This window comes from Peromyscus maniculatus, chromosome 2, assembly GCF_049852395.1.
Source record: "Peromyscus maniculatus bairdii isolate BWxNUB_F1_BW_parent chromosome 2, HU_Pman_BW_mat_3.1, whole genome shotgun sequence".
Classification (NCBI taxonomy): domain Eukaryota; kingdom Metazoa; phylum Chordata; class Mammalia; order Rodentia; family Cricetidae; genus Peromyscus; species Peromyscus maniculatus.
In genome coordinates, this window is record NC_134853.1 from 162,649,185 (window position 1) to 162,672,313 (window position 23,129).

General features: G+C 44.5%; 1 pseudogene; it reads right to left on the bottom strand.

Moving 5' to 3' along the window:
• Positions 1-291: 291 nt before the first annotated feature.
• On the bottom strand, positions 292-17,834 carry LOC143271754 (preferentially expressed antigen in melanoma-like protein 7; annotated as a pseudogene).
• Between the last annotated feature and the right edge of the window lie 5,295 nt (positions 17,835-23,129).

Consider the following 23,129-nt stretch of genomic DNA (forward strand, 5'->3'; position numbering starts at 1 on the left):
TAACAGCAACACTTGGGAGGCAGAGTCAGGCCAATCTTTGTGAGTTTGAGGCTAGCCTGGTCTACAGAGTGAGTTCCAGGACAGCCAGGACTGTTTCACAGAGAAACCCTGTCTCAAGAAAAAGAAAAGAAAAAGTGCCAGTCCTGACAGGAGCTACAGTTTGAAATGTAGAACACTTTTTCTGACTCCACAAGACACTTAACCTCACTGTGCTCATCAATGTCAGCCCCCATGTTGTGTCCCCACTGCATGCAATTTCATTTCCACCACACTGAGCAGTGTCCAAAACCATGTGTTCTAGGGTCCTCTGGAAGAGAGGCCTATCCCTGTGCCTTCATTTCTTATTATCCGGAAGGAATTTACGATGAGCAATCACAAAGTGTTGTCTCTAGTTTGTAGAAATAACGCTCACAATAGTCCAAACAGGGATTACTACCGAAGCAGACTGATTGGAGCTGCCTTACATTGACATGTGTGCTCTTCAGCTCAGCACAACATTGGGAAAATTCCACTACCTTGATATAACCAGAGTGATCATAGACCTCTTTAGGAGCAGGGTACAGCTCCTCGTTCAGCTGGCTTAGGTTGGCAGTGTGGTACAGAAGGTCTTTCAGGGCATTGGTGGAAATTTCATTGTCATAAAGATTGATGCTGGTCAGCAGGGAGCATTGGCTCAGGACAGGGAGAAGGACCCTGAGGTCAGGGTCCTTCATCCTACAATCTTCTAATTCCAGGGTCAGCAGAGTGTCTGCAACACTCTGTAAGAAGACTTTGAGAGGCATGAAATTCAAATCACTTAAATTGACACCTCTCAGGCACAGATGTTTAAGCTGGCAGTGACCCCACTGGGCAAAGGACTCCAAGTCCGACTGTGAGAAATTGCAGAAAGAGATGGACAAGGACTCCAACGGGGTCTTCAGGCACCTAGGGAGAGACCAAGGGGTTATTTTGAAACACAGTGGTGGGTTGTCCTAGAGCTAGAGGGGACCACATAGCCAGGGTCAGTGTGACCACAGGATGGCCATGAGCACACAGTACAACCCATTAGTCTTCTTACTCAAATCACAACACTCTTGCCCTAGGGAGTCATCTTCATGGTGCAGACTGGCTCATTCCACAGCTACCTTTCCTATTCTTCAATGACAAGCAGAGACCCAGAGTTGCTATGGAGACTATTAGGCTAGAGCATGCACAGGAAGGAGAAAGACAGGATCCATATGGCCATGTCAGGTTGCCTTCTGAAGAATCATTGACTCCCTGTCACAGTGTCTGCACCTGTTCACTCTTCAGCCCTGACTCTGACTCTCGCCCCAGCTTTTCCATGTCCTGTCCACTTAGGCCACTCCTGCTCTCAACAGAGCCTTACACTGTTTGGGAACCAGACTGGGATGTATTCTCCCCGATCAAAACACAGAGCTCACCTGGGAAACTGTGCAGGTCTGAGTCCTCCCTATGCAGTGCCCTCTTCTTTTCCTGTTCCTCCACATTAGATCAGATAGGGTTGCTATGGAGGAAACCGCAACCCACCCTCCCTAGGTCTAACCCCCAATGCTGGCCTTCTACCCTGGCAGCTCTGTCCATACAAACTTCCCCACTTCATTGCTCAGCTTTATGAGTGGTCATGTGGGCCCTTGAATCAGTTACCATGGAGTAAGCTCATCCTTACATGTTCCTTGTGAAATGCACAGAGGTCTGCAGATAACAGGTGCCCACTATTCCTAATGTATAAAAGAAAGGTTTGCTCTGGTAGCAGGACCTGCTCTCCACCCTTTCTTACCTAAGCAACAGTTTCATGTGGTCATTGAGGAAATAGACATCATCTATGGTGACATGCTTGAGACGGTTGAGTTTGGAGAACTGAGAAAGGATCTTGCGGACGTACTTCTCATCTCTGTCAGTGGTACCGCCAGTTGCAGGAGCGTGGGTGTGGTCTTGGAAGACACGTACTAGCAGGATTTTGTGAAGATTTCTCATCTTCCTGATGAAAGGTACAAAACTGGCCAGTGTGGAGAGCTCACCCACTGTATTCAGTTCCAACTCCTTGATGAAGTGCAGCTGTAAAATTTGGAAGACATTCCTGACAGTGCTGCCCTTTTCTTGACCAATCCTCAGCCTCACACAGCACAATTTCAGGAAATCCTTTATATCCTTTTGCCATTCCAACAACTGCTTTTCATATTCATCCACAGGTAGGTGAAGATCAGTGACAACCTTCACATGCTGCCTCCTCAGTGTGCGTTGAGAAAGAAGGCCCTCCACTAATAGTTTCTCAGGCAAAGTTTCTATTGAGTGGTTTCCACCATCTCTTCCCGACCACACCCCCCCCCCTGAAATCATGGTGCACATACCTCAAGTCAAGCACTTGAAGCTTCTGCTCTCTGTAGATAAAAGAGAAGTGTCAGAAGGTAAGTTGAGACCCAAAACTTTTTCTCCAGCTCTGATGGAGTTTTCCCCTGCTTATCTCTGTTTTCTTCATATTCCTGCTTTTCAGTGCTGGGTCTCCAATACAGAACCTCAAGCTTGTCAAGCATGAGCTTTTTGCCTGAGATGTATATTGGAGACCTGTCCTGTTTCCCTGCATTCAGGTGCTCTGGACTTCTGTCATCTAGTATTGTTTTTGTTGTTGTTTGCTTTGTTTGTTTGTTTTTGTTTTGTTTTTCAACACAGGATTTCTCTTTGTAGCTTTGGAGCCTGTCCTGGAACTCACTCTGTAGCCCAGGCTGGCCTCGAACTCAGATATCTGCCGGGCTCTGCCTCTTGAGTGCTGGGATTAAAGGCTTGCACCACCACTGCCTCTTTTTTTTTTTTTTCTTCCTGAGACAGGGTTTCTCTGTGTAGTTTTGGTGCCTGTCCTGGATCTCGCTCTGTAGACCAGGCTGTCCTTGAACTCACAGAGATCAGCACTCCCTGAGTGCTGGGATTAAAGGCATGTGCCACCGCTGCCCAGAATAAACCTATTTTTATTACCTGGTGGCAACAGGGATACAGCGTCATTCTCCTGTGGCTACAAATGTACTAGGAGCTATCTCATACTTTATAGCTATTTGCTACAAGGACTCTAGAGCTGTCCAGACCCCTGCAGCCCTCCAGTATACCAGTCAAAGTCTCTGATCCACCTTTGACCCCATACTCCCTGATCCCAGATGTTCCTTCCATATACACCAGTGTGTAGCATTTGGCATTATATGGTTATTGCTTACTCGGGGGGAGACTCTCTTTGCAGCCTTGTGCCTACTCCATCCAACATAGCCCGGTAGATCTCCAAGTCGGGGTTCTTCATCAGCAACCCAACAGAAAGGCAAAGGTAGGGCCAGTCTGCCACCAGGGCCTTAACCATCTCTGTTTTTCTCTGAGTGTCCGCCTCCTTCAGCAGAATGGGAAAGAACTCCATTGGCTGGTCCTGCAGAGCAGAGATGTCCAAGGTCTCATTGCTCACTAAGCTTCGCACTGCCAGGTGCAGGAGTGGGGGTGGGGGTGGGGCCTGGAGGCTCATTCTGATGGATGTTAAGGGAGATGATCCTGGGGAAGAATTTAGGAGAAAATTTATCTTCAGTCTGTCTTATGAAGATTTCTCCCCCTCACAGTGAGCATCTGTCACCACTCTGGCCTTGATGGAGACTTGGGTCTACTCACTACAGCACTCTTTGGCAGTCTCAGAGGCAAATGCTGCTGGCCTGGCAGCATGTGGAGCCTCTCACAATCATTCACACGCACCAATGTCCCATCCAGTTTGCTATTCTGAGTCCCATACCGCTTTGGAAGGGGGACACCGGGAAGGAAAGAATCTAAGCTCTGTTTCTTATGGCAGAAAGGATACTAACTCCTTTTCAGAAACAATGGAAGTATTATATGTACAACCTACCCATATTGGGCTTTCAACAAATTGATCCTGCCTGGCAAAGACTGAGAAGAATCTGTGAAATGGGATCATTGCTTTGAATGTTCAAAGATTCAGAGCCTGGTTTAGGGAACCTAGCTATGTCAGACAACTTTGGAGTATAGAGTTCCCTGGGTATGTGCTAGGGGCTAGTGGGGTATCTTGTCCTTCTAGCAACTTATCTGTTTTTGTTGAGACAGGGTCTCACTGTGTAGCCCAGAGCTGGCTATGTAATCCAGGCTGGACTCAACTCACACTACGATCCTAAAATTGTACACTAGCCAATCTGAAGTGACCTTATTGCTCAGCATGTTCTGAATCAAACATTGCTTTTCAAAACTGCATGACGTCAGTCTGGTTGGTAAGAAACTGAAATTTCATTACTGTAGAGACAGATGTAGGAGGATTCCATCCATCTAGTCCATACTTTAAGTTTGAGGTTAGGCCAGTATTAGAGGCTTCAAAAACAACCCAACTACACAAGAATGACATGGATTGATGAGTTCCTTGTTTTTTGCCTGAGGTTGATTGGTACTGGGGATTGATCCAGGCCCTGGCTTTGTGGTAGACAAGTGCTTTACCACTGAGCTGCATTCAACTTAATCATTTCTAACTTGTATAGAGACCAAATCACTCCATGGACCCCAGGCTATCCTAGAACAGCAATGGTTATCACTCACATCTCCAGTGCTAGGATCACAGCATTGTGCAAGCAGCCTACTTGGCTTCTGTTGATGTCAGTCTGAGGAGTGAACTTGTCCAACTGACCAGGCTGAAGCAACTGCATCCAATAAGCGCTGTCCAAAAACACCACGGTGTCTTGTAGCCCCTCTGAAAAATCCATCCCCAGGCTTTTTTTAAGACACTGTCAAAAATGATTTCAATTAGCTGGATGGTGATGGCATATGCCTTTAATCCTAGGACTTGAGAGGCAGAGCAGCCTGGGTCACAGAGTGAATTCTAGGACAGCCAGGGTTACACAGAGAACCCTGTCTCCAAACACAAGACAATTTCTTTTCAAAGGAATCACAAAACTGCCACCTGTGAAGTCTAATTCCTGGGATTACAAACGCATTCAATAACAGTGAGACCATAACTGAGACCAGCACAGCAGAGAAACCCGGACAGAGCTATCCGGAGTACAAGACCAGCCTGGGCCGGTGAAACCTTGTCTTGAAAACCCTCAAAGAACTGAACAATCTAGAATGTAAATTACAGTCTATCAGTTATCTCATTAAAACCAACTAAATCTCTGGGTGGGGGTGGTACACACCGTTAATCCCAGCACCCAGGAGCCAAACTGTAGGTAAATCCCTGTGAGTTCAAGGCCAGACAGAATGTTCTGAGTTCTACAGAATGAGTTCAAGGACAGCCAGCGCAACACAGAGAAACTCTGTCTCAAAAATCAAACAAAGAGCTTAACTAAATCAAGACTAACACACAAACAAAAATCCCAGCCTGCCTCCTGAAGGAATTTATCTCAATTTTAGAAAATATTTGTTGATTTTATGAGCTAGATATGAAGTAACAGGTCTGTGACCTCCATTCCACCTCTTGTGAGGTACAAAGAAGACTGCTCTTTCAAAGTCAGACTGAATTACAGAGAGTTCATGACCTAATGAGATTCTGACCCAAATAAAAGTTCTAAAATGAACACCTGTTTTGTTCTTTGTTTTAGTGTTTTCAAGACAGGCTTTCTTTGTATAGGCCTGGCTGTCCTGGAATTAGCTCTGCAGACCAGGCTAACCTTGAACTCTCAGAAATCCACCTGCCTCTGCATCCCATGTGCTGGGATTAAAGGTATGTGCCACAGCTACCAGCTATAAGCACATATTATTGCATAATTGGGAAGTGGAGGCCGGAAGATAGTTCAAGGTCATCCTGTGTTACATTAATCTCTAGGTCAATATATTCTATATTGTTATCCTGTCACCAAACACTAGAGGGATTTTATAATACAGTTGGTTTTGATCTCCACACTCAGGAGGATCAGGCCAGTGAATTCCTGCAGGTTTGAGTCTAAAGAGGACTAGAGAACCAGGCTATTTCAAAAAGCAAAGAAACACATTTTCAATGTGCACTAAGCAAAGCTTATATCAAGGCACTGAGAACCTCCCAACATGAATGCCAGATGTTGGGGGCTGAAGCAGAGGACCTGCCAGGGATTCAAAGGTTCATGGTTTCAAGAATGAGGCCTTGTTTCAAAATTAACCAACACAAGGTAAGTAGTTGATAAGAATCAGAAAATAGTGGAGCATGCAGGTCATTCCAGCCCACAGGAGGCTGAGGCAAAAGGATCTTGATTCCCAACCCAGTGCAGCTACCTAGCCAGGCCTAGGAGAGTCTGTGCAGCACTGTGAGGCCCTGTCTCAACACCCAAAATTAAACCAATGGAACAGAGGCCATTGGAGAAGAGAGCAGACCTGGATTTGGAAGCCCAATGTCTTCTGTCCTAGTGAAGAGAGTGATTTCTGTGTGCCCTGCACTGTCTTGTGTCTAAAATGTCTCTCAACAAGTTGGAGTATCCTGATGGAGGTAAAGGACTTACCTGGCCTGGACATGAATGACAGGCTCCAGAGCTCTGAGTGTCTTCTCTGACTCCAAGGGCACTTTCACAAAACTTTCTCCTCTCACCCCTTAGCAGCGGCCCCACCAACCAAAGCTGCCATCTGATTGGATGATTTTGCTCCACCCATGTTATCTTATAGGAACTTCCTCCTCAATACACATTGGGCTCCATGGGGGAAGGAAGAAACAAAGAGAATTCTGAGCCTAGGGTGAATATTAGGAGTCCGTGAATGAATTCACTTCACAACGCTGAGTTCATTTACTTTTTAAAAGTCATTCATTTATTTGCTTATTATTGCGCTTGGCTTATAATGTACTGCAGTGATGGACTCTTAGTTTCTAGATAATCTTGTTTTGGACTCTACAATTCTCCTGCCTCACCTTTCCTATAGCTGGCTGAATTTTGTTTCTATGTTCCCCATATTGTTCTGTGTATGAGTCGTGCCATGGTTTATCTGTGCCTGATAAGAGACAAAAAGTAAGAAAAGAAGCTGAAATTATTATTGTCATGACTGTGAGTATGTTCTGGAGTTCAAGGCAGAACTGGTTTCTCTTTCAGTCATCTACTGTGGCAGCTCTGAGAAGACTGGGGTGCGAGGCTGGAGAAGGAACAGTTCAAAGTCATCTTCAGCTACATAGCAAGCTTTAGCACAGCCTGGGCTAATGGAAATGATTTTTTTTCTAAACTTAAGTAAAAACAAACCAAAAGGAACAAGAAAGGCTTTGAGGGAGAAGCTGCCCTTAGTTCCCCAGGGGGTAAGGGCTTTAGATAAAGGATCTGGCTGCAACCTGCTTGGGGAAGAGGAAATGGAGACTGGGTGGGGAGTAGGGTGTGGTGGGCCACACCTTTAATCCCAACACTCAGGAGGCAGAAGTAGAAGGATTCCTGTGTCTTGAGGTCAGCCAGATCCACAGAGGGAATTCCAGACAATCCAGAGCTTCACAGTGAGACTCTGTCTCAAAATTAAAAAATAACAAAAAAACAAAATAAATTTTTCATTTAACAAGGGGGCTGGGCAGCTAGCAAAAGGGAACATTTGACAATGGAGCTTGGCATTAGCCTAACTACCTAAGTTCAGTTACAGGAACCCCCATGATTGAGAGAGAGAAAGACTGCCCTGGTTGTTCCTCCACCACAACATGTATGCCCCACGCCTCCCCCAAAATAGAAATAAATGCATACTAAATAAATAAATAAATAAATAAATAAATAAATGTAAAAAATATATGGTGGCAGGGCAGTGGTGGCTCACCGCTTTAATCCCAGCATTTGGGAAGCAGAGGCAGGCAGATCTCTGAGTTCGAGGCCAGCCTGGACTACAGAGTGATTTCCAGGAAAGGTACCAAAACTACATGGAGAAACCCAGTTTAGAACCCCCCACCAACACACCCCCCCCCCACACACCCCCCTCCAGCCCCCCACCACACAAACTCCCACCCCACCCCCACACACATACATGTGTATATGTATGTATATGCTGGGCAGAGGGTGGAACAAGCTTGTCACTGATTTAAGGAAGCTGAAGAAGTCTGTCTTCAGATTGAGTCTAGCCTAAACCACAAAATGTAATTTACCTCACCTAACCAATGAACAACAGTAGGAGCTGGGACTCAATACAGAGAGTATCTTCACATCCAGTCAGGAACTCCATGATTTTGTCAACGCAGAACCTCCATGCCATGGCAGGTGAGATCCTCAACCACTCCACCCCGGTCACCCAGCACTCAGACACACACAACAATAAATAGAATAAGATAAGTTTAAAAGAAAAGGCCCAAAGTCCTGTGCTAAACGCCACGGTGGTTATATGCTGACTTCCATAAACCGTAACTGATTGTGGAAGACACTTCTAAACATACACTTTTAATAGAAGGCAAACTCAGAAATGTGTGGGGTGGCTACTCACCAACCCCAGACTTCCCCAGAGTTTTCTTGAGTGAGAGCAGCAGGAAATATTAGATAGAAGGATTTAGAGTGTAGAGATAAACAGAAAATACAAGATATCCTTCAGAGGGCCTGGAACCCATCCCAATGGGCCCTGTCTCTGCCTTAGGATATTTGTAGAAATGCCAATGGGTGGAGCCAAAAACCTCCCCCCAGCACCGCCAAGTGCAGACCATCTCTGACACCTGCACTCAGGCCCCTGGTCTAATCATCGTCTCTATGCAGACCTGCTGGGTAAAGCCACCGGGAACTGAAAATGGGCTCCCACAGAAATGTGGTGACTTCCAGGATCGGGACACTTTAGGCACAATCTCATTACAAGGGCTCTTGATATATTATTTGACATTTAAAATAATTCTGTTACATTAGCACTGACAGACCCCAATAAGAAACATAAGCACATGTTGTGGGCGCTAGACAGCCTTTTAAAACATATTTCTAATTATTTAAAATGCAGCATTCCTTAGTTGAGAAACTATGGATACATCCAAAATTCACTTCAGCACCTAAGGCTCGGGAAAGCACTGAGCTGAGAGTCCTTCATCCTACAATGATGATTCCAGGCTGTGCAGAATGTCTGCAACACTCTCTAGGAAAACTCTGAGAGGCACAGTACTCAGATCAGATGAAATGACATCTCCCAATTCCAGATGTCTGATGATGGAGGCTCAGAAACTGGACAAAAGACTCTGAAAACTTGCAGAGAGAGATGGACAGGGACTCCAACGGGGTCTTCAGATACCTAAAGGAGAGCCCAAGGGGTTAGTTTGGCACATAGTGATGGGGTTGACCTAGAGTAGAGTAGAACACATATCCAGGGCCAGTGTGACCATGGGATAGCAGTGAGAACCCAGTACAGCCTCCTCAGTCAAGTCATACCATGCTAGGCTGCAGCCAATCACCATCATGATAAGACTCAATCATTATTGTGATATCTACAGTCGCTGCCAGTCATCAAATGCCCTCTAGTCTATATGGGAAAACAGGAATGTTTGCTGTGATAGCAGAAGGAACTCTCCCTTCTTCCTTACCTGATCAACTGAATCATGTAGCCACTGAGAAATTAGGTGCCAACCAGGTAGAGATGCTAGAGACAGTTGAGTTTGGAGAAGTGAGAAATGAACTTGGTGACTATCTTCTCCTCTGTGTCTGTTAGTGTATTTATAAGACTGAAGAGGTTCTCATGGAGTAGTGTTAGAAAGAGCTTGAGAAGATTTCTCATCTGGCCAAGGCAAGGTATGAAACAAGTCATTGTGGACGGGCTCCACCCTGTATGCAACTCTTTGACACAATCCGTCTGGAAAATCTTCAAGACCTTCCTGGAAGTGTACAGGGACCATCCCCAAATCACCATTTTCATACAGCACAGCTGCAGGGAACCTCTTCGCTCCTGGTCCCACTACAACAAATATGCTTGGTGTTCATCCTGATTGAACCCAAGTCAAAGGTCTTGACCACCTTCAAATGCCACACCCATGCATATCTAGGAAGGTGCTTGGTTCTTTGCTTTTCACACACAGCCTCTGCTGAGCACTCTCCATTCTCTCTTTCAGCCCATCCATCCCAGAAGTTGTGGTGCACATTCCTCAGGTCGAGCACTTGAAGCTTCTCCCTCCTGTGAGTAGAACAGAAGTGTCAGGAGACACAAAAGACCCAACCCAGAGTCATATTTTCTCAGGCAGCTCCCATGTCAGCTGTTCCCTGCTCTGCTGTGTCTTCTACATATTTATTCTCTCCAGTGCTGGGTCTCCACACAGTAACTTGAGCCAGCCAGGCAAAGGCTCTGGAGACCTGCCCAGCTTCCTCCACTCATTTCTCTGGACTTCTGCTGTCACTGTTTCTATTAGCTGGTGGAGACACAGGAACAGACTCATTCTCCTGTAGCTACAGCTCCAAGCAGTGCAGCATACTTAACAGACATTCACTACCAGGACCCTTGGGAGCTGTCCAGGCTTCTGCAGCTCTACAAGATGATACTAAATAAACATACTTAATGATCCCATGATTCAATATTGTGAGTGGATGCTGAATTCCATAAAACATAATTGTGAATGTCCTTCACCAATTATATAAATTTTCTTTTGAGATTTTAATATAATTAAACATTTCTGCCTTAAAAACCCTGCTGTATATTTCTCATTGATGTTCAAAAGCATGATCTCCTTTTTCATTAAATGGTATTGCATGCATATATGTATATGTACATATATAAATATTCCTCAATATACCCTGGTACATCTGTATAGTGTCATTTGTATGTATGTTTCCAGGGCCACCTATTATGTTCTGAAAAAAAGTAGAAATGTCAACAGAAGGTGGCTGGATAAACAGCTGAGAAGTCAAAAGCAGTTGATCTTTTCAGGGACCTAAGTTAGGTTCCCAGTAACCATGTGGTGACTCACAACCCTCTGTAACTCCAGTTCCAAGGGACCAGACACCTGTTATGACCTTTCCAGGCACTGCATGAACTTGATGCACACACACAGAAGATAAGATAAATATTTAAAATATGTAGAAGAAGCCTAGAGTGTTGTTTGTTTATTTGTTTGTATGTTTGTTTTGTTTTCCCCCATGACTCACTTCAGATTAGTATGTCTGGGCTTTGAAAATAATTTTTAAAGTTTTATTTTTTGTGGGAGTGGTGGCATAGGCCTTTGTCCCTGCAGAGTTAGGTGAATTTGTGTGACCTGGAGCCCAGCATGTTCGACATAGTGAATTCCAGCCCAGCCATAGTAACATATGGACATACTGTTGTTTGTGAAAAAAAACAAACAAAAGAAGAATGATTGTATTTTACACCATGTGTCTAAGTATTTTACCTATGTGTGTGTCTGAAGCCTTAGGAAGTCAGAAGAATTAGGTATGCCATGAAATGGAAGTAAAGTTGGTTTAGGAAACAATGTGGATGTTCTGAGTGGGGATTCAGGAATCTGATGAACATTGGAAGCCAGTTTTAGGGAAGGGTGTATGTAACTTCAAAGTCTTTTAGACATTTACCCACAGGTGATTCATGGTGGCACATGTTTGCAGTTCCTACATTAGGGTGGCAAGGCATGAAGCTCCTGAAGTTCAAGTCAACCCCCAGGGACATGGCTTGTTAAAGGCTAGCCTGGGACACTTGATAGCCTGTCTCATAACAAAAGTAAACACTCAAAATCCATCAAGCAAGCCAACAAAAATAACTATCATATAAAGCAATGAAAAATCTTATAATTCTATAGGCTTGAGTCACTGCCTGACCTTCTGGAGGTGGATCGCCCCATGCAGAGACCACTGAGTTTAGTACCCACAGGCCACCTTCAGGGATGATTCCTGCCTCAGGGTGATGGAACATATCCCTGCTTGTCTTATCCAACACAAATGTTTCAGACTTTGTTTGTAAAACTCGTTGAAATACTATAAAGTTAAAGGCTCAGTACCACTAGCTGGAAGGCGGCATGGTTCACAGTGTGAATTAGTGGGTAGCCCTGGATGCATGTCCATTTCCTACTCATGACAGTAGAAACAACTGGTTACAGGCTAATGTGTAACTCAGCACTCAGTAGGCTGAGTCAATCAGGCAGGTTTCCTTGTATTTGCAACCAACATGTCTAATCCTAGAATCTCAGGGTAGCCTGCACTACAGAGTGAAATCTTGTCTCAAACAGCAAGAATACATGAATGAGTCTTCCAACTAATTACCGAATAGATTTTGTAAAGGCCAGGGAGATGGTTCAGTAGGAAAGTGCTTACCTATAACATGTAGGTAGTGTCATTGAAAATAAGAGAATATCAATGAATTTTTAGTTTTCTTTACAGGATTTCTCTATGTAACTGCCCTAACTGTCCTGAAATATCCATTGTAGACCAGGTTGGCTTTGAATTCAGAGGGATCCACCTGCCTCTGCCTCCTGAGTCCCGGATTAAAGGTGTTCACCAATGCTCGCCACTAACAGATTTTTTTTCTTCTAAAGGTGTAGCTGGGGATGTGAATATACAAACTAATTACTGAATACGTATTTAATTTAATGTTGTGCAATACATTTATTTTGTTTATTAAATAAGTGAAGAAAACTTCATTTTCCCCACTTTTTAAACATTTGTTTTTATTATTTTTAACTATATACATGCATGTGTCTGTGATGAGAAATGTATATAGGGATAAAGTTACCCACAGAGGCCAGAGGCATTGGATCCATTTATATTCACAGTTTCAGGTGGTTTTGAGCTACATGATATGGATGCTCACAATTTTAGTTGGGTACTCAGATAGCAATCTCTACTCTAAACACCTGAGCCACCATCCAGCTCATAAATGTTGATGAAGACATGGTCTTGTTGTGCAGACACAAATGGCCTGGGGTCACCATGTAGCCCTGTGGGCCCTGCACACAGAGATCAGCTCCCTTCTTTCTTGGAGGACTAAAGTTAAAGGGGTTCAAAATTTGTTTCTTTGCCTTGAAGAAGTGACAATCCTCTTTTTGTCTCCTGTTGTGAAAAATGTGAGGCAGCATCTGATCCAAACCACAGTCTGTTTTTGAAACAGGGTGTTTTAATGTAGTTCTGGCTTTTCTGAAACTCTTTTTTAAAGACTTATTTATTTGTTATGTATAAAGTGTTCCACCTGTATGTATGCTTGGGCACCAGAAGAGGGTACCAGATCTCCTTAGAGATGGTTGTGAGCCACAATATGGTTGCTGGGAATTGAAATCAGGACCTCTGGAAAAGCAGCTAGTGCTCTTAGCCTCTGAGCCATCTCTCCAGCCCTATTCTGAACCGTATTATGCAGATCAGCTTGCTTCTGCATCCATGATGCTGGCATTAACAGTGTGTTCACCAATGCCTGATTCAGCTCCTTTTATTGGTGACTTTTTTTCTGTTCACTCTGCTGGACTGGTCTTTACAGAAACACCCTCTTCTGTCAGAAAGCCAAGGGCACCATTTCCTTCCATGACACAGATTTAAAACTGTTCTGAGTACAAGGACTCCAATATGAAGTAAGGCTCATTAAGGAAGGGAATGGCTCAGCTGCCTTTAACCTACTGGCTATGGGTGGGCTAGGACTTCTATTGGTCTTTTCTGTGTCGAACACACAGATTGCAAGCCCAGTGCCACTTTGAGATCTTCAGCAGCAGTAAACTCTGCAGCTCACATATGATTGAGCCTGTATTATAATGAGTATTCAGAGATGGGTAATGCCTGGGGGGTGCTCACCAACCTAAGACAGAGTGCCTGTATGGCTTGGGCAGGGGACTCCATGACGGGTAAAGTGACTTGCTGACTTCCCACACAACCTAAGTCAGAAGCTCATTTTTTTTGTAAAAGAGGTATCTGTAGGGCCCTGGCCCCTGGACTGGGTAACTGTTGCCTTGCTTGTTGACCTTGATCTTGATATCCTCTGTATGCTAATTCCCTGCCAGGTTCCACCCTCCTGAATGCTTAACATAAGTTCCTTGTTTGTGTATCCTACATAATGGGCATTAACAGCTTAGATGCAAGATTGTAAAACATCTGTAGCATACTTCTGCCCTCCCGGGTTCTCCCATTGTGCTGTAAGCCTGTATTTAAGACCTCTTCCCTCCTTCAACAAACAGCATTCCTCATTAAAAAAAAACTGTTCTAAGAAATGGTTTTTATATAGTCATGCTGGCTTCTATCTTGTCAGATAGCCAGAGATGACCTTAGTTCTGGATGACAGGCTTATTCCAGATTGTCTAGTCCATGCAATGCTTTAGAGAGAGCCTACAGTTTGTGATGCTAGGCAAATACATTTCCAGTTGGCTATATCTTCAGAACCATGGCCTACAGGAGCAGATGCAAGCCATGTTTCTGCCTCAGCATTCTGAGTAGCTAACATGGCTAAAGAATGAGAGAACATGCAACTTGGTTATATATTCTAGAACAGATCGCACAGTTGTGACAATGTTTGCCACAAAGTTCTGTGAGGATATGTTTAGGAGATTTTGTGTGTATGTCTCTTGTCAGGAAGTTAGTAATGCCAATCTGACCAACACTCAGAACACATATGAATGAAATTAAGCCAGGTGTGTTGGCTCACAGGAATTCACCTACTAGGTGGAATGCTGAACTAGGAGGATTGTCGGGCACTGGAGTATCAGATCTCCAAAGCTACCTAGCAAGACTCTTCATTAGAAAAAGAAATAAAAATGGAGTACATAAACAGCTACTAAATTAATGAACAAATACAATTGAGTATAATGGGCTCCTGTCTTTCAGGCAAATCTCAGGTTTTTGTCTCTCCCAAAAGAAACTCTTTTCACCAGGCAGTGGTGGCGCACGCCTTTAAACCCAGCACTCAGGAGGCAGAGCCTGGTGCATCATTGTGAGTTCAAGGCCAGCCTGGACTACCAAGTTAGTTTTAGGAAAGGCACAATGCTATACAGAGAAACCCTGTCTCGAAAAATACCAAAAAAAAAAAAAGAAAAAGACAAAAAAGAAAGAAAGAAAGAAAAACTCTTTTCATCTAGATACTGATAAATATCTTATACAGGCAGCCTCAAACACATGAAGATCTCCCTGCTTTTTTCTTCCCCTACACTGAAGGGAATAAAGTATGTGACCTGAAAACACAGGGATTATTTTTGTTGTGTGTATTTGTTTGTTTTGAGACAGGGTGTCACTTTTTGTAGACCTGGATGTCCTGGAGCACTCCATGTAGACCCAGCTAGGTGTGAAATCAGAGTTTGGCCTGCCTCAACCACTCAATGGTTGGGGTTAAAGGCATGCACCACCACGAAATGCAAAACACAAACTGCCTTGTACCTCTTTTATATATTATTTAGAAATTTTTGAATTTGTTTTGCACACAAATCAATGTTCTCCATCTTTCCTCTTCCTGCCCCCTCCCAGCTTTCTTTCCCAAACCACACCTTACTCCCTCCAACAAGAAGGCAAGGCCTCCCATGTGGAGGCACATTCAGTAGAGAGACAAGTCCAAGCTTTTCCCCTGCCTCAAGGCTTCATGAGGTGTCCCATCATAGGTAGTGGGCTCCACAATATCCACTCATGCACCAGAGATGGATTCTGATCCTACCACCACGGGGGCTCCCAAGCAGGTCAAGCTACACATCTGTCTTACCATGCAAAGGGGCCTAGTCCAGTCCCATGTAGGCTCCAGAGCCATTGATCCAGCTTTCATGAATTCCCTCTAGTTTGATTTGAACTATGGAAGGTGCTGTCATTAGACAATAGAGTTTCCACTATTTGTGTATGTAGTATCCTTGATGGATATTCCTTCACAATTAGTCATGGTTTAGGTCAACAAACACATAACAACCATGACACATCAAGTGTAGGACTTCCTGTCTCTAGTTCTAAGAACAAGAAACATGAGGAAGAAAAAAAATAGTGCAATACAAAGTTCTTATATTGCCAACTGTCAGAATTCATTTCATACAACTTTGTTTCGAAAGCATTCAGCATCGTGTGAAGCCATGTGCTCTGAGTTCCAATGCTGAGACAATTCCCTAGGATTTCATGTCCTGCACACCTTTGAGTGTGACTAGCTTAGTGTGATGGGGAAAAAACAAACCATGGACACAGGTAGAGAAATGCTGGGGATGAGTGGTCAGTGTGCTGTGAAGGACCCGCACCAGGAACTCCAAAACACAGAACATTATTATATGCAATGGGCAAAAGGGTACAGCTACTCATGCTACGGGATCTCTGTGAGGAACAGTCTCAAGCTGCAATAATCCCAGGGAGGATTTCTTCCATCCCCACCCCCTACCCCCAGTAGGCTTCCATAGCTTAGAACTCAAGCATGATCCTATTTAGTCTTATCAATGAAACCCAGGAGTCAAGTATGGAGAAATAACGTGGAGGATCAGAGAAGCAAAGGAACAACCACCAGTGACTTCTTACCTCTCCAGTTACTCTGACCTAATGAGAGGCCAAGATCCTGTCTACACCTCCCAAGTACTGGAATTAAAGGAATGAGCTTCCAAGTGCTGAGATTAAAGGTGTGTGCTACCACTGACTGGCCTCTATAGTTAACCAAGGCTAGCTCTGCCCCCTGGTCTCAGAGCAAGCTTGATCTGTCAGAACACCAACAAACAATACAACAGTACCAAGCAGTAAACTTTCCCAATTTATTGCCAGCACAGGCAATGCCTGCTCTCCAGCTCATAGATAGAATGATTGAAACATTTATAGCATTGTCTTGTAGCAAAAGTCACTTTTCTGGGCTTTCTTTTTCTCATTATTATACTTAAGAGTTCGGGGCAAAGTTGGTCAAACTGATCTACAAGTACTAGGCCCCTGTGGTCGTAGCATTCCAGAGGTGCAGGATAAAGCTCCTGGGTCAGCTTGCTCAATTTGGCTATATTGTGAAGCAGTTGCATGAGGAGAGGCAGAGACAGATTATTATCAATGAAATTGACCTTGGTGAGCTGGGAGCATTGGCTCAGGGCAGGCAAGAGCATCCTGAATTGTGAATCCTCCAGCCAACATTTCTCCAGTTCTAGGTCTTGTAAAGTGGCTTTGACTCTTTCCAGGAGAAGTCCAAGTGGTCCAAGCCACTCATCTAAAAATACAGAGTTCAGGTGCAGATGCCGGAGCTCAGAAAGGTTCAGGCACTGGGGCAGATGATCCAAGTCTGCCTGGGAGAGGTGACAGTAAGTAATGGATAGGGTCTCCAAGGGCTTCTTCAGGGACCTGGTGAGAGAACAGAGATGGGTTTCTGTCACATGGTGTTGAAGACGATGGTAGAATTGATAAGGAAGCAGGTGGCACTTCTACCAAATTCATTCTGCCCATGGATGTCAACCCCCTTGGTGGTCTGCTCACAAACATCACACCATCAAGGACTGGCCTACTAACCTACTCACCTACAAGAAAAAGAGGTGAGTTCTATCTGGTCGGGTGGACCCTCTCTATCCTTCCTTACCTGAGCCATTCTCTCATGCAGCCAACTAGAAGGTAGATATCATTTATATAGAGATGCTGTAGGCAATGGAATTTGGGGAACTGAGAGAGCAATGTGCTTATCCACTCCTCTTCCAGCCCTTGGGATTCATCCATCCTGAAGGTATTGGTGATGCCTTCTAGGACTAGAGTGTGAAGGTTTCTCATTTGCCCCAGGTAAGGTCCAAAAGCAGCCATGTCGTCTATCCACAAATCACGCAGGTGCAGCTCCCTTATACAGTGGAGATCTACAGATTTTAAGATCTCTATGACATTGGAGATGCATGATTCCCAAATCTGAAGCTTCAGACAGCATAGATGAATGGAACCTTTTCTCTGCTGGGCCCACTGCACCAAGTGATTGGCATAATCTTTGGTGTCGTTGTCCACAAGTTTGAGGTCAGTTATCACCTTCAAATTGTTCTTCATCCCTGGGTCATGACATGTCTCCATGGGCTGCTCATGTCTCTTGACCTGTTGAGAGCAGTCTCCTTCATAGTTTCCAGCCCATATGCTCCAGAAGTGAGTGTCCGTGGTCATCAAATCCAGCACTCTGACTTTCCCCTTTCTGTGGGAGAAATGACTAGAATCCTCAGCAATCAGACAAGACTCATCTTACAGGCTTCTTCAAACCACATCTCACACTTCAGGTATCCCTTCCAAATAGTTCTTCCTCCCTATGTGTAAAATCAAGCCCAGAGCCTCCTGCTCTGTCAAAAGGGAATGTTCCCATGCTGGTATCCTCAGCCCTGTCTCACTTCCTTCCATTTCATTCCCCTAAATCCCAGCCTCACTCACTCTACCTGTATTTTTGCAGTACAAGTATTCCTTGGGGTATTCCTAGGTGGCCTTGTCTAATCTAATCTTTTCTGTCCTCCCCATTTGCCATTATTTCCCGAGATGGTTGAGACTGGGCTCTAGCCTCTAGAATCTTCTAAGCTGATGCTAACAGAATCCTCTAATTTCCCTTTGGTCAAATACTCCTCGTCTCCGCTAGTTCTCTCTCAGCACACACAGAGCATCCCTCCACCCCAGATGATGGTGTTTACCTGGAGCAAGCCATCTGTGTAGTAAAGGCATCTAGTCCATCAAGCAGAGCCTTCAAAATTTCCAGGTGGGGGGTCTTTATCAGGGCTCCTACAGGAAGGCAAGGGAATGGCCATATAGGGACCATGGCCCTCAGGATATTTGTCTGTCTGTTCTTGAAGGCCATATCAAACATTGCTGGGAGCAGCATCCAGGGCATCACCTGCAGAGCAGAAATGGCCAAGGCCTCCTCCCTCAGTAGCCCTTTTATTGCAAGCTGCTGGAGTGTTGGTGGGGCTTGGTTTCCCATTGTGACTGGCTTTTGGGAGTCAATATCCTGGGGAAGCATGGAAACAAATACAGTATTAATGTCTGGAAACTTGGGAAACCTTTCTGCACACACAGGGAACTGTCAGGGCAAGATCACTGCTGAAGTGATGCTGGAGAATTCAGTGTATCAATTCTGATCGTCTCTTGTTGGATATAAAGCCATAATTCTCCTGTCTGGGGTGTCAAGTCTTTCCAAAGCACCCTCATTGTCACAGACCCCATCCTGTTCCAAACACAGCTCAGGTGGGTGGATCCATCCCACTGGGATGGGATCCACAAGAACCTTGAAGACTCAGTGTAGCAGGAATCCTAATTGTCTTGTCAATAAAGACCCAGAGTCAGATACCAGGGTGAAAGCTGAAAAATCAGAGAAGCAGATTAGCAGCCACTAGAGAGACTTCTTACCCCTTTGGGAGCCTCAGCCTGAAAGAGACTGACTCCTGTCTCTTGCCTTGTATTCCTTTCTCACCCTAGCCATGTCACTTCCTGCCTCCACCTTCCTTGTGCTGGGATTAAAGGTGTGTGTGCCACAAGTGCCTGGCTCTGTTTCTCTTCCAGACTGGGTCAATCTTGTGTAGCCCAGGTTGGCCTTGAACTCACTGAGATCTGTCTGCTTTTGCCTTCCAAGTGCTGGGATTAAAGGTTTGTGCCACTAGTGCCTGGCCTCTATGACTAACTAGTGGCTTAGTTCTGCACATTGATCTTTTATCTGTTAGATCACAACTGAAATATCACCAAGGCTCAGCCCAAGGTTTTATATTGAAAATAGACTTTGGTCAACTCTCCAGGTCCTCAAAGAAAGCAAAGGAATCACCCATTTCCTAACCTATTCTCTGCCTCCTCTCAAGCAGCTGACCATGGCTGAAACAACTGAGGGCCATCTGTGAAATGGGTATTGTTACTTACTGACTACAGTTGTTGGTTACCCATCGTATTTGGGTATGGGCAAAGGAGTCCAAAGGGCTGCAAGCTCCAGCTCTCCAAGCTCAAGAGCTGAACTGGGTGTGACAAAAACACTAAACAGAATCAGCCAACCTCAGTAGCCATTGTCTTTGTCTGTAATCAATTGTAAAGTATCTGGAAAGAGGACACAAGAAAGAAAGAAAGAAAGAAAGAAAGAAAGAAAGAAAGAAAGAAAGAAGAGAGAGAGAGAGAGAGAGAGAGAGAGAGAGAGAGCGAGGGAGGGAGGGAGGGAGGGAGGGAGGGAGGGAGGGAGGACAAATATGAACAACCAGCAAAAATCTGAATACAAAACTAGTATAAAGGAGAAGACTAGGAATTGGAAATGATAATTCACATTTTGGAAGTAGGAAAATCACTTACTCAATGCCATAATTGTTTACTTCTAGAGCACCACGGCAGCCTACATGAGGTCTACAGAAACCCCCAAGATGTAGGACTTTGGTGGGGGGAGTGTATTTCAACTTAAACATCAACTGATATCCCTGGTGATGTGGCGTATGCCTTTTATCCCACCACTCGGTAGGCAGAGACAGGTGGATCTCTGTGAGTGTGATGCCAACCTGGTCCACAAGCGGAGTTGCAGGACAGGCTCCAAAGCTACACCAAGAAACCCTGTCTCAAAAAACCAACAACAAAAAAATTAACTGATCATTTAGGTTAGGCTGGCATCAAACTCACAGAGATCAGCTTGCCTCTGCCTCCCTCATTCCTAGATTAAAGGCATGCACAAAAATGCCTGGGTTCAATTGACATAAAGATCAGCCTAGTCATGGGATTTAAGTGACTCACATTTGTGGTTCTGACCTGCCTGAATAGCCTTGAGTTCAAGTTCATCCTGACTTTTTTTTGGGGGGGGAGGGGATTGAGTAGCTTTGGATCTTTTTTTTTTTTTTTTTTTTTTTTTGGTTTTTCGAGACAGCGTTTCTCTGCGTAGCTTTGTGCCTTTCCTGGAGCTCACTTGGTAGCCCAGGCTGGCCTCGAACTCACAGAGATCCGCCTGGCTCTGCCTCCAGAGTGCTGGGATTAAAGGCGTGTGCCACCACCGCCCTGCTGGATCCTATTCTTGAACTTGCTGTGTAGACCAGGCTGGCCTGGATCTCACAAAGATCAGCCTGCCTCTCTGCCCCCTGAGTGCTGGGAATAATACCCTCACATTTTTAGTGAGACTCTAAACCAATAAATACAAAAACCATAAATGACCAAATTCATTACTGTATATAAACGAGAGCACAATATCATATTCTGATTATCCTGACCTTAAAGGGCTGAGGTAGATGAATCTGTTTGAATTTATCTTAAAAAATCAACAACACTAAACAAACAAACAAATAAACATATAACAACTAACCCCCACACGATGAAATAATACAATGACTATATTTGAAGTAAGGACAAGCCTAGACTAAGCCGCAGGAGATGGGGTTTCCTGTAGAGCTGAAGGTCTTACCTGATCTGAACACTGGTGAGAGGCCTCCAAACTCAGGCAAGGGCAGGATGTGACTCCAGGATCCAAGACTGAGCATTTCTCTGGCTGCTCTAACTTTTTATATAGGTTTCTACTGACCCCTCCCCATTGTGGCCACACCCTCCCATCCTAAGCCTGCAGTCTGAATCAATAACTGAATCTCCACCCACTTAATGCTTTTGGGATTTACATGGTATAGGATCAACTCTAAATCCAAGAAAAAAGCTTCAGTCACTGAAGCTGATAGTCACTGAAGCCATGTTATGGTGGCCCATGCCTTTAATCCTATTATTAGGAAAGAGAGACAGACAGATATCAAGAGATACCCTGTGGTGATATTTTATGTGTGCTGAAATGTGATTTTTTATTCTTATGTTAATAAATAAAGTTTGCCTTGAGATCAGAAGTCATAGCGAGCGATAAACAGAAGTCAGGTGGTGGTAGCACACGCCCTTAATCCTATCACATGGCAGGGAGAGTCTCTGTGTGTTCAAGGACACAGGCAATCTTGGTGACACACGCCATTAATCCCAGTACCAACCATAGAGGCCTGGAGGTCTGTATATACAGGCAGTGATGAGGAAGTGATGTGGCTGGGCTTAGAGACAATCAGAAGGCAGAACAGGAAGGCAATAAAGGCACAGGTTAGACAGGAAGAGGCTCCCTTGGGCAGCTATGGTGAAGTGGTGAGCTAAGGTGAGTTGGTGGCGATTGCTCTGATCTCTATGGATTGCACCCCTGTATTTGGCTCTGTGTTTCTTATTTAATAAGACTGTTTAGAAATTCGTCTTCAACACCCTGTCTAGAAAAAGGAAAAGAAGCCGGGCGGTGGTGGCGCACGCCTTTAATCCCAGCACTCGGGAGGCAGAATCAGGAGATCTCTGTGAGTTCGAGGCCAGCCTGGACTACCAAGTGAGTTGCAGGAAAGGAACAGCTACACAGAGAAACCCTGTCTCGAAAAACCAAAAAAAAAAAAAAAAAAAAAAAAAGAAAAAAAGGAAAACAAAAGCAGGAACATCATGAACAACAAAACTCATTCATCGATCCAAACACAAACAGAGTCATTAATTGCTGATCTATGTATTTATGTTGTAAATGTTTTGATCAGGGTTTTAAAGTGTAGCTAAGGTTAGTTGGAACTCCTGTGGCCTAGGCTGAGCTCCAATGCTCAGAAATCCTCCAGTCTCCATCTGCCTTTGTTATGGTGTGAACTGTCACACCTGAGTTTTATTCTTGTGTGAACAACATAGTTCAGAAGTGATTTGGACCATCATTTACAGGACTGTGTCTCATGATCAACCTGAACCATAGAGCTGAGAATGTCATTCATTGTTAAAGGACCTTTGTCCAGGTCTTCATGAAGCTAATCAGGGGTTGAGCTGGATGCTGTGGCAGTCGGTTGCTAGGACAGCTACACAGAAGACTGAGGCAGGAGGATGGTGTGAGTGCATTCCTCTTGTGAAGAGAGAACTGGGGATTCAGCTCAGTTGATAGAGTCTTTCTCTAGTGTGCTCACAGTTGTTATAGCAGCATGCAGGAACAGGAGGATAGCTGCGAGGTTGAGTCTAGCCTGCTCCATGATAAAACCCTGTCCCAAGGAATGGACAACACTGAGAGCTGTTGACCAGTGTCGGAGAACAGCTAGGCAGAGAGCCATGGAATCCTGCAGTCTGTAGAATTAGTCCTCGTGTGTTGTTCCCAAAGAACCCATTCCACTCCTTTCAGCATGACAAGCCCCTTTCAGCATCTATCTGGTTAGGATTCCCATCATCCCACTCAATTCTAACTGCTACTAGAAATCAAAATTTGAAAAATTTAAACTAGAAATATAAAACACAATAAAAACATTCTAGAGTGGGTATACCTGCCAGAACATTTGGCTTCTAGGTAAACACAGATGCATTTGTACATTCTTTCACACTCAAGAGTCAGGGGATTGCAGATATGCATCGTTGTGTCCTATTTGTGGATTTCTGAGATATTAGCCAGGCTTTGTGCATGAGAGACCATCATTCCAGCAGCTGAGGCTCATCCCAGAATTTTTGAAGAGG